Here is a 10,258-nt window from a genome sequence, read left to right as displayed (position 1 = left end):
ATTCAAAATGCCATTCTTGACATGTTCCTTGAGTTAAACTTAGATTAATAATTGCTAACGTAACATTTTAATGTTTCTTTCTCCAGCCCTTCTTAAAGGTCTTGCATATTTGTTTTTTGCCTGGGCAACAAATTTCCACATACAATTACAGATATTATAGAAATAATCACCAATTCATTTACAAGAGTTGTAGTATTCCTGACATACAAATGGTAATATAACATTTATTACAACCTATAGCCAATATAATTTCAAAATTGAGAAATGGAGAAAGAAATTCTTTTTGTAAGAATATTATACCATATTTGAACATCACTGTCATGTTTAATTATTTAAATGAATGGAGTGAAAGATTTTTTTTTCATACCAAGTAAGCACATCTCCAATCTCTCATCTTGAAGATATTTAAAAGGGGAGAAAAGACTCATGTTGGCAAATCATCTAAATTTTTATTTCCAGATAAAATTTTTTTTTTCAAATTGGCCATTGCTCAACAGACACAGATTCAGTGCATAGAAACAAGGGCAGAAATAGTCACCTAAAGTGATTCAAGGAAATTCTACTGCATTTAATAATCATTTTGTTTTCTTTTGAAGGACATTCAATGTTGTTTACACTGAATTTTCAGATATTGTCTGCTTTATTTTTATTTAAGCCATGAAGACAGAAAATCAAACTTTTGGAACAGAATTTATACTTCTTGGCTTTTTCCAATATGGCCAAATGAACACTGTCCTCTTTGTTACCATTGTGGGCCTCTTCTCAGTGGCTTTAATGGGGAATATCATACTGATCCACCTCATCCGATTGGACACTCCACTCCACACTCCCATGTACTTCCTCCTCAGTCAGCTCTCCTTCATTGACATGATGTACATCTCCACCACGGTACCCAAGATGGCAGCAAACTTCCTGTCAAATAGTAAGACCATTACTTTTTTAGGTTGTAAGATTCAAACCTTTGTGGTTTTGACCCTTGGTGGAACTGAAGCTCTTCTTCTTGGTTTCATGTCTTATGATAGGTATGTAGCGATCTGTCACCCTTTACATTATCCTGTGCTCATGAGCAAGATGATCTGTTTGTCCATGGTCACATGTGCATGGGCCAGTAGTTCTATCAATGCTTTAATACATACACTGTACGTATTTCAACTTCCATTCTGTACATCTCGGATCATTAACCACTTTTTCTGTGAAGTTCCATCTCTAATGCCTTTGGTGTGTCAGGACACCTCCTAGTATAAGTATACCGTCCTCTTTAGTGTCCTTAATCATTCTGCTACTACCATTCATGGCCATTCTGGCTTCCTATGCCTGAGTGCTTATTGTGGTGTACCAGATGAGCTCAGGTAAAGGGCAGACAAAAGCCATCTCCACGTGTTCCTCTCATCTGATTGTGGCAAGCCTATTCTATGGGACTGCTCTCTCCACTTTATCTTCCTCAGGGTAATGCAAGACCACACACCTTGCATTACCCTGAGGAAGATAAAGTGGTGGTGGTGTTTTACAGTATCATTACACCTCTTCTGAACCCATTTATCTACAGTCTGAGGAATAAGGAGGTCATGGGGGCTATGAAAAGAGTTTTGGGAAAATAGACATTTGTACAGAAAATATGACTTTAAGAACCCTTTATAGTTTGAGACTGAACAACATGATTTGATTAGCCTACTGTCTAGAGAGATGTAAGCTCAAAGAAATGTTTACAAAATAAATAAATGTAACAATGCCTTGGTTTCTCCACTTTTCAGAAATAACTAAAGCATTGTTATTGGAACTGGGTGGATTTGCTGTGTAAAAGCAAGAGAATGGTTGCCATTATCAACTTTATCTTCTAAAGCAATAGATTTAATCCCGGTCAACACAATGCTCCCATGTCATAACAAATTTTTAGTACCTTTTTTAATATTCTGAAATAAAATGCACATGAAATATAATTTACCATATAATACATAATATCAGGAAAATACATATGATGACCAAACTATAATATAGAGCAAAATGCATACAACCGCTTATTTATTTATTTATTCATTCATTGAACAAGGGCTTTAATGCTTTAACTCTGTATGTTTTTTACCAAAAAGTATTAATCAATCACCATGAAGAAGAACTAAGTGGAAAATTGGAATTGGGAAAACAAAGGATATTTGCAATGTTAAGTCAGACAGAGAAGGGAGAACCAAGAATGCAACATTTGTCAAAAACTAAAAGGAGTCGAGGAAGAGAGACAAGTGGATATTTGTGGATGAATGTTCTGGGAAGAGCAAAGAACAAGTGAGGATTCCCTGAGGTGGGGACATGCCCAGCATAGTCACAAAAGATCAAGGAGTAAATTGGTGAGACACAGAAAATAGGTATATGTTTTGGGGCCGGGTCTTACAGTGTAAATTAGATCGATGTGAGGATTGTGGCTTTGAACCTAAAACAATGGGCTACCTTTGCAGAGTTGTAGTAGAGAACTGATGTGGGCAGAAGAAAGCCATTGCAGTAGTCCAGCTGTGACAAGATATTACCTTGGACCAAGGTGATATTAGTGGAGAGGCAAAGACTGGGCAGATTCAGGAGACTGGGAGAAAGCAGACATTTGAGTTTTGTGGACACATGGGATGTGAAATACTATGAAATAAGAAGCTTTCAGAATTGGGCTAAAACTTGAAATTAACAACTGGAAGTGTGAAACTGTCATCATTACAGCTTGAGGGAAACCACAGGTGGAGCATTTCATCATTCATCATCTCTTATGCTCCTTTCATGTTAATGCCTTGGGCCCACAATTACAATCATTATTCTGGCTTCTATCGCCATTAAATAGAAGCTCTTATTTCTCATCACCATTGAGTGGAAACTTTTAAATCAGAAAATAAGTTCTCTTTGATGTCTGGCTTTTTTTCCTAAACATGTTTAAAAGGTTTAACCATATTTTTGAGTGTCTCCATCATTTTTATTACAAAGCTGAATTCCATCATATGGCTTAGAATAATTATTTCCATTCTGATGTCAGAAATGTTTGACTATAATGAATAAAACTACCATAAAGCTTCCTGTACAAGTGTTTTTTGAGAACACGTGAACTCTATTCTCTTGTACATATACCTAAATTGAAATTGCTTGGTCATAAATTAGGCACGTTTAGCTCTAATAAAAAAAAAAAAAATTTTTTTTTTTTTTAGCGTTATCCAAATTGAATTCAATCATTTATTTTCCAATCAGTAATATATGAAAACTTCTTAGAGTCTGAGTGTTGATAACGAATAATGCAGTGGGTTGCTAAACTACTTGGTGCTAAATATAAAGTGGGATATAAGCCATGAGAGCAAAATACAACCAGTGTGCCATCAGTGCATGAACAATGGTATTGGAAGAAAGCGTACATTTCTGTGAAGTATTTTAGAGATTCACTGACAAGATTTTTTTGGATCCATTGTCAATAATTTTAATAATTATATGTAATGGCCTTTAGGAACACTCATTTTTGGTTCAAGACAAAATGTGTTTATTGGTCTATGAATGCCTTACTTCGGTCAGTTTGTTTATAATATAATGTATACCTGTAAGTTCACCACCCAACCCAACAACTAAAATAGTACATTTATCTTTAGTGGTCCTCCAACTCATGGCGAGCCCATGTGTGTCAGAGTAGAACTGTTCTTGGTAGGGTTTTCAACGGCTTATTTTTCTAATGTAGATCACCAATCCATTCTTCTGAGGTGCCTCTGGGTAGACTCGAACCACCAAGCTTTCAATTAGCAGTGACTATGTTAACTGTTCGCACCATCCAGGGACTCCTCATATCCTCCTGTACCTCCACCATCATTCTGAATTTTTGGATTTTTAATTCTCTTGCTAGAATTATAATATGGAATTCATAGGGTATTAGAAAATATTTTTAGATGCTGTAGAACTTAATAAAGGGGTCTTAAGTTGTAGATAATCTTTTTGAAAATTGTTTTTTCAGTTGACATTACTAATGCTCCAGGTTGAAGCCCATTCTATTTTACAGTTGAATGACATTCTATTTTAAGACTATACTACACATTTATCCATTTTTTGTTGTTGGTGTTGTTGCTGATAGATGCTGGTTTTATTTCTAGTTGTCTACTATTATATACAATGCACTTATAAACATTGTTGCATTTGTCTCCTGTTTCCCATAAACAAGAGTTTGTATTTTGTATATATCTATGAATGGAATTGGTGGTGAAATTACTTACGTGTGTAAACCATTTGTGTTTTACATAAAGTTTGAAATTCTAATTTATACTTACTATCAAACACGAAAATAACAAATCCATATTTTAATAAATGTACATTCAAATTTAATGAATTTTAACATATTTAAATATTTTTCACACAGACAGATTGCATGAAAGTTCACATCTGCAGACCACATCAGTCGCTGAAGTATATGGTTGCATGTCCAGTTGCTAGCTTCAAGTTTCAGGTAATCTCCACCCCAGCTTCTTGATCTTGGCTTTAGAGTTTTATACATCCTTGATCTTTTATTATTGTAATTAATTTTTGTAGTATTTTTGACCATTTTCATGCTTTTGAGTTCCAGTAGAGCCTAAACCTGACTAAACACGATGACTAAACTTCAATAGCTATAGCTAACAAACTTTTTTTAAGTAAATAGCAATTTGAAGGATGATTTGTGTAAGTGATATAGAATAAAGAAATCCATATACAGTACATTCACAACTAATCACATAGATTATCGCAAATTGAACAAACCTATATGAAAGTAGTAACATATTATTAGCACTTGAGAAGATTCCTCATGCCTCCCCCTAGCTGCTACCCATACTTACTTGTAATGAAACAATTATATTTAAGTGCATTATCCATGAATTATACTGAACAGTGAAAAAATAAATCATTTCAACTATTACATAAATTCAATATAATCCCCATTAGAATCCCATCAGTGTGTGCATGTGTGTGTGTTTAATTTACAAGTTGGCTATAGAATTTATACAAAATGATGCAAAAAACAGTAATAGCTCAAAGGGAATTTTAAAAATAATAAAATGAGATGCATCATTCTACATGATATCAAAAATTTGTATTGATATAATTATAGACCAATGGAAGAGAATACATAATTCAGATGCACACATATGTGTACAATTATGAGTCACATATGTCAGGTGCTTGTATGGGGAGTGATAAAAGGATACACATTTCAGTGAAAGTTGTTGGATCAATTGTATATCCGTGTATATTTTTAAAAAATGAGATGTGGATAATGTCAGTGAATATGACCAAGTTGATAGCCTCAGATACCTTCTGTGGAGGGCCTGTTCCTGCACAGAAACAACAACAAAGCAAAAAGTGTTAGAATCAACTTTTTTAGAAATTTAGAAAGTTTTAAAATATTTACAGCAACCAAGCAAATACTGAAATAAGAGAAAACCAGAAAACCAAACCCACTCCCGTCAAGTCAATTGCGACTCATAGCGACCCTATAGGACAGAGTAGAGCTGCACCATAGAGTTTCCAAGGAGCGTCTGGTGGATTCGAACTGCTGACCTCTTGGTTAGCAGCCATAGCACTTAACCACTACACCACCAGTGTTTCTGAAATAAGAGAAAGGCCACTTAAAAACATCAGGAGAGGGGATGTTACAGAAAACAGTGTGTTAAGAAGGTATAGGATTCATTCCCTCCACTGAAGCAATGAAAAACAAAAATCAAACCCAATGCCGTCGAGTCGACTCCCACTCATAGCGACCCTATAGAACAGAGTAGAACTGCCCCATAGAGTTTCCAAGGAGCGCCCGGAGGCTTCGAACTGCCGACCCTTTGGTTAGCAGCCGTAGCACTTAACCACTAGGCCGCCAGGGTTTCCCTGAAGCAATGAATAAGTGGAAAAAAAAAACTGACAGAATAAACATTAAGTGCTTCGTGAGAAAAGATGCTGTTGAATTTTGATGAAAAATTGTGGCATTTTTGTTTATTCACCTACTATCCCCCATTCTCCACTTGGCAGCTGCCATGAAGACAGCGGCCCACACTCCTGGTGTGGCTTGCTGGTGCCAGGGTGTGGACAAGACAGATCTTTTTTCTAAAAATGTTGTTGTTTATTTTGACCAATCTGGTAGTTCCAGAGATACCTGCTCTGAGATAGGCCTTGGCTTTACTCCTCTCAGACATGAGTGGCTACCAGGTGGTATCTGTCTGTCAAAAGCCTTAAAGACATGTAATGCCATAACCAGCTTAGGTAAGGAATGGAGAACAGGGAAAGAAGCAGACAAACCTGATAGCCTGGAAAAGAAGAGGCTGACGAGGCAGATGCATGGGAGAATAAACTGTTTGTAGAGATACTGAATGTACTGAAGGATCAGAGATCCAATGCACATACCCAGGTTGAATGCATGCTCAGACAAGACCTGAGAGGACCCTAGGTTTGAGCCTCTGGCAGATCTTTGGGCTCTGCACAAACGGAGGTATAGACTAAGGCCCAATTGTAGGTGATTCAGAGTCAATCTTCAATGACCAGGAAAGGGTTTTTAGTTTTCTTTTTCTTCTCTTTTTGACTCCAAAAAAGGTCTCTATCAGGTCACTGGTTGACCACTAAAATAACTGAAGATAGACTTCAGTGACCACACATGGCAAAGAAAACAGTCTATGCAAAATAATAAATACATATAAACAAATAAATAGTTTGGAAATGTCACTAAACAGATGACCGCAGCCCTCAACAATAACAGCAAGCACTAGGTAGGCTGGAGAATCTGTTTTTCAGAGTTAACACATAAAATTCACAAAGCCCAGTATTTGGTAAAAATACTAGGCATGCCAAGAAACAGGAAGTACAACCAATTCACAGGAAAAAAAAAAATCGGTAAAAGCAGTCCCTGAAGAACCAATGACATGGAATTGCTAGGCAAATCGTTTAAATCTACTGTGTTAAACGTGGTCAAAGACCTAAAGGAAATCAGGAGAATAATGTCTCAACAAATAGAGAATATCAATAATGACAAAGAAATTATAAAGAAGGCATCAAATAGAAATTAACATCAATCTTTCTCAAACTTTTCCAAAAACTAAAAGGAAGGAATAATTTGTAACTCAATCCATGATGCTATCAGCATCCTGATATTTAGCCAGACAAAGCCATCAGAAAAAAATATTGCATAGAAATATCTATGGAAATCTTCAACAAAATAGTAAAACTCCAATCCAGCAGCATATTAAAAGAACCATATGCCATAACCCTGTGTGCTTTATCCCACAAGTGCAGCATATATAAAAGTCAATCAGTGTAATGCAACACATTAATAGAATGTAGGGAGAGGGGGATGATCTACCAACTGATGCAGAAAAAAGCGTTTAACAAAAAACACTCAAAAATCAGGAATAAAAGGGAACTTTTTTCCTATTGTGTGAGAGTCAAAAATGGCCTCTGTGTATTAGCCCCAAGTTGTTTACTTCTTCAAGTAAGCTGAGGTGTATTATATGAGAGAAAAAAAAAAACTGGCATGAAACTCAAACTTGTACATGTCCAACTGATTTAAAAATAGCCCAAATTTTTAGCCACTTAAAACCTGCCTGTTTTACATACCCTGCAAAACTGGACTCAACTTCTGCTAGTCCTAAAAAAAAAAAAAAGATAAATTCCTGTAGTTATAAAGACCCTAAGATGCTGCTGCTTTTAGGGCTCTCTGACCCAGAGACTTATCACCTGGCTGCAGAAGGATATCGCTTCTCACCCCTGGGAGCTTTCTTGCTCTCTTCTTCTTCTGATGCTACCTATGACTCTAGCCTCTGGAAGACCTTCTGCTACAGGGACCACCCCCTTGCATGTGACTTTCAATGTGTTGGCCCCATTAAATAGCTTGTTGCGCAATACTGTCATATAGCTCTGAATTTCCTTCACCGTAGTACACTTCCTTAAAATGATAAAGGACAGTTGTGAAAAGCCAACAATTAACATTACACTCAATGGTGAAAGACTGAAAGATTTTGCCATAAAATCAGGAACACGGCAAGGATATCTCTTTTCCCTACTTCTATTCAACACTGTGGTCTTTTTGTTCACCTCTGTGAATGTGAAAACTGGACAATGAAAAAAGAAGGCAGAAGAAGTACTGATGCATGGAAGTGTGGTGTTGGTGGAGAATATTGAATGTACCATGGATTAACAAAAGAACAAAAAAATTAGTCTTACAATAAAACAATGAAATGTTCCTTAGGAATGAGGATGGCAAGACTTCATCTTACTTACTTTGGACACATTATCTGGAAAGACCGATCCCTAAGAAAAGAAGTCCTGTTAGGTGAAGTAGAAGATCACAAAAATAAAGGAAACCTTCAAAAAGATGGATTGACGCAATAACCACAACAATGGACTCAAACATACCAACAATCATTAGGATGGCATGGGACCAGGGAAAATTTCTTTCTCTTATATATTAGGTTACTTTGAGTAGAAGCCAACTAAATAGCAACTGCTCTCAACAACAACATTCAGCGCAAGACATCAACAACAACATAGCTACAGCTTATCTTCATATAAAACAACCAAAAAAAAAAAAAAAAAACAGTTGCAGTAGAATCAAACTCAACTCACAGTGACCCGTTGGGTGTCGGAGTGGAACCGGGCTCCGTCAGTAGGCTGCACTGTGTGTCTGCACCATAATTTGTTTCCCATTCGTCTGTTGGTGAGCATTTAGGTTGTTTACGTCTTTGTGCTGTTGTGAATAGTGCTCCAATGGACATGGTATGCATATGGCTATTCCTGCGACTGCTCTTACTTCTCTTGGGTATATTCCTATGAGTGGGATTGCTGGATCTTATGGTATTTCTACTTCTAGCTTTTTAAGGAAGCACCAGATTGTTTTCCAAAGTGATTGTATCATTTTACATTCTCACCAGCAGTGCATGAGAGTCCAATCTCTCCACAACCTCTCCAACATTTTTATTTTGTGTTTTACGGATTAACCAAACCCATCGTCATCGAGTTGTTTCTGACTCACAGAGACCCTATAGAACAGAGTAGAACTGCCTTGTGGAGTTTCCAAGGAGCGCCTGGTGGATTCAAACTGCCAACCTTTTGGTTTACAGCATTTAACCACTACACCACCAGGGTTTCCATTTTTTGGATTAGTGCCAGTGTTATTGGGGTGATAAGGCATCTCTTTGTAGTTTTAATTTGTATTTCTCTGGCGGCTAATGATCACGAGCATTTCCTCGTGTGTACATTAGCCACCCGAATATCTTTTTTGGTGCAGTGTCTGTTCATATGCTTTGCCCATTTTTAATTTTTTTATTGGTCTTTTTGTTGTTGAGGTGTTGCTGTATTTTGTGGATTTTAATGATTAGACCCTTACCATATATGTCATAGCTAAAAATTTCTTCCCGATCTGTAGGTTCTGTTTTTACTCTTTTGGTGAAGCCTTTCGATGAGCATAACTGATTTTTAGCAGATCCCAGTTATCTAGTTTCTCTTCTGATGTTTCTGCATTGCTAGTTATGGTTCCGTTTATGTCATGTATTAGGCCTCCTAGCATTGTCCCTATTTTTTCTTCTGTGATCTTTATCATTTTAGGTTTTATATTTAGGTCTTTGATCATTTTGAGTAAGTTTTTGTGCATGATGTGAGGTATGGGTCCTGTTTCTTTTTTTTGCAGACAGATATCCAGTTATGCCAGCACCACGTGTTAAAGAGGCTGTCTTTTCCCCCATTTAATGGACTTTGGGCCTTTGTCAACTATCAGCTGCTCATAAACCAAACCCACTGCTGTCGAGTCGATTCCGACTCATAGCGACCCTATAGGACAGAGTAGAACTGCCCTGTAGAGTTTCCAAGGAGCACCTGGTGGATTCAAACTGCCAACCTTTTGGTTAGCAGCCGTAGCAATTAACCACTACACCACCAGGGTTTCAGCTGCTCATAGGTGGATAGATTTACGTCTGGGTTCTCAATTTTGTTATATTGGTCTATGTGTCTGTTGTACCAGTACCAGGCTGTTTTGACTATCATGGTGGTATAATAGGTTCTAACATCAGGTAGTGTGAGGCCTCCCACTTTGTTCTTCTTCTTCAGTAATTCTTTACTTATTTGGGGCTTCTTCCTTTTCCATATGAAGTTTGTGATTTGTTTCTCCAACATGCTAAAAGTTGTCATTGGAATTTGGATTGAGATTGCATTATATCTGTAGATCACTTTGGGAAGAATTGACATTTTCATAGTGTTGAGTCTTCCTGTCTATCAGCATGGTATGTTTTTCCACTTATGTAGGTCTCTTTTGATT

At 36.9% G+C, this 10,258-nt stretch overlaps 1 pseudogene; it reads left to right on the top strand.

Annotated features, from left to right (window-relative positions):
- The first annotated feature begins 657 nt into the window (after window positions 1–657).
- On the top strand, window positions 658–1,598 carry LOC126059455 (olfactory receptor 2AK2-like; annotated as a pseudogene).
- Window positions 1,599–10,258: the final 8,660 nt, after the last annotated feature.

This window comes from Elephas maximus, chromosome 16 (assembly GCF_024166365.1).
Source record: "Elephas maximus indicus isolate mEleMax1 chromosome 16, mEleMax1 primary haplotype, whole genome shotgun sequence".
NCBI classification, from domain to species: domain Eukaryota; kingdom Metazoa; phylum Chordata; class Mammalia; order Proboscidea; family Elephantidae; genus Elephas; species Elephas maximus.
The sequence above is the reverse complement of the archived record's forward strand: the minus strand, read 5'-3'. Positions and strand labels throughout refer to the sequence as shown.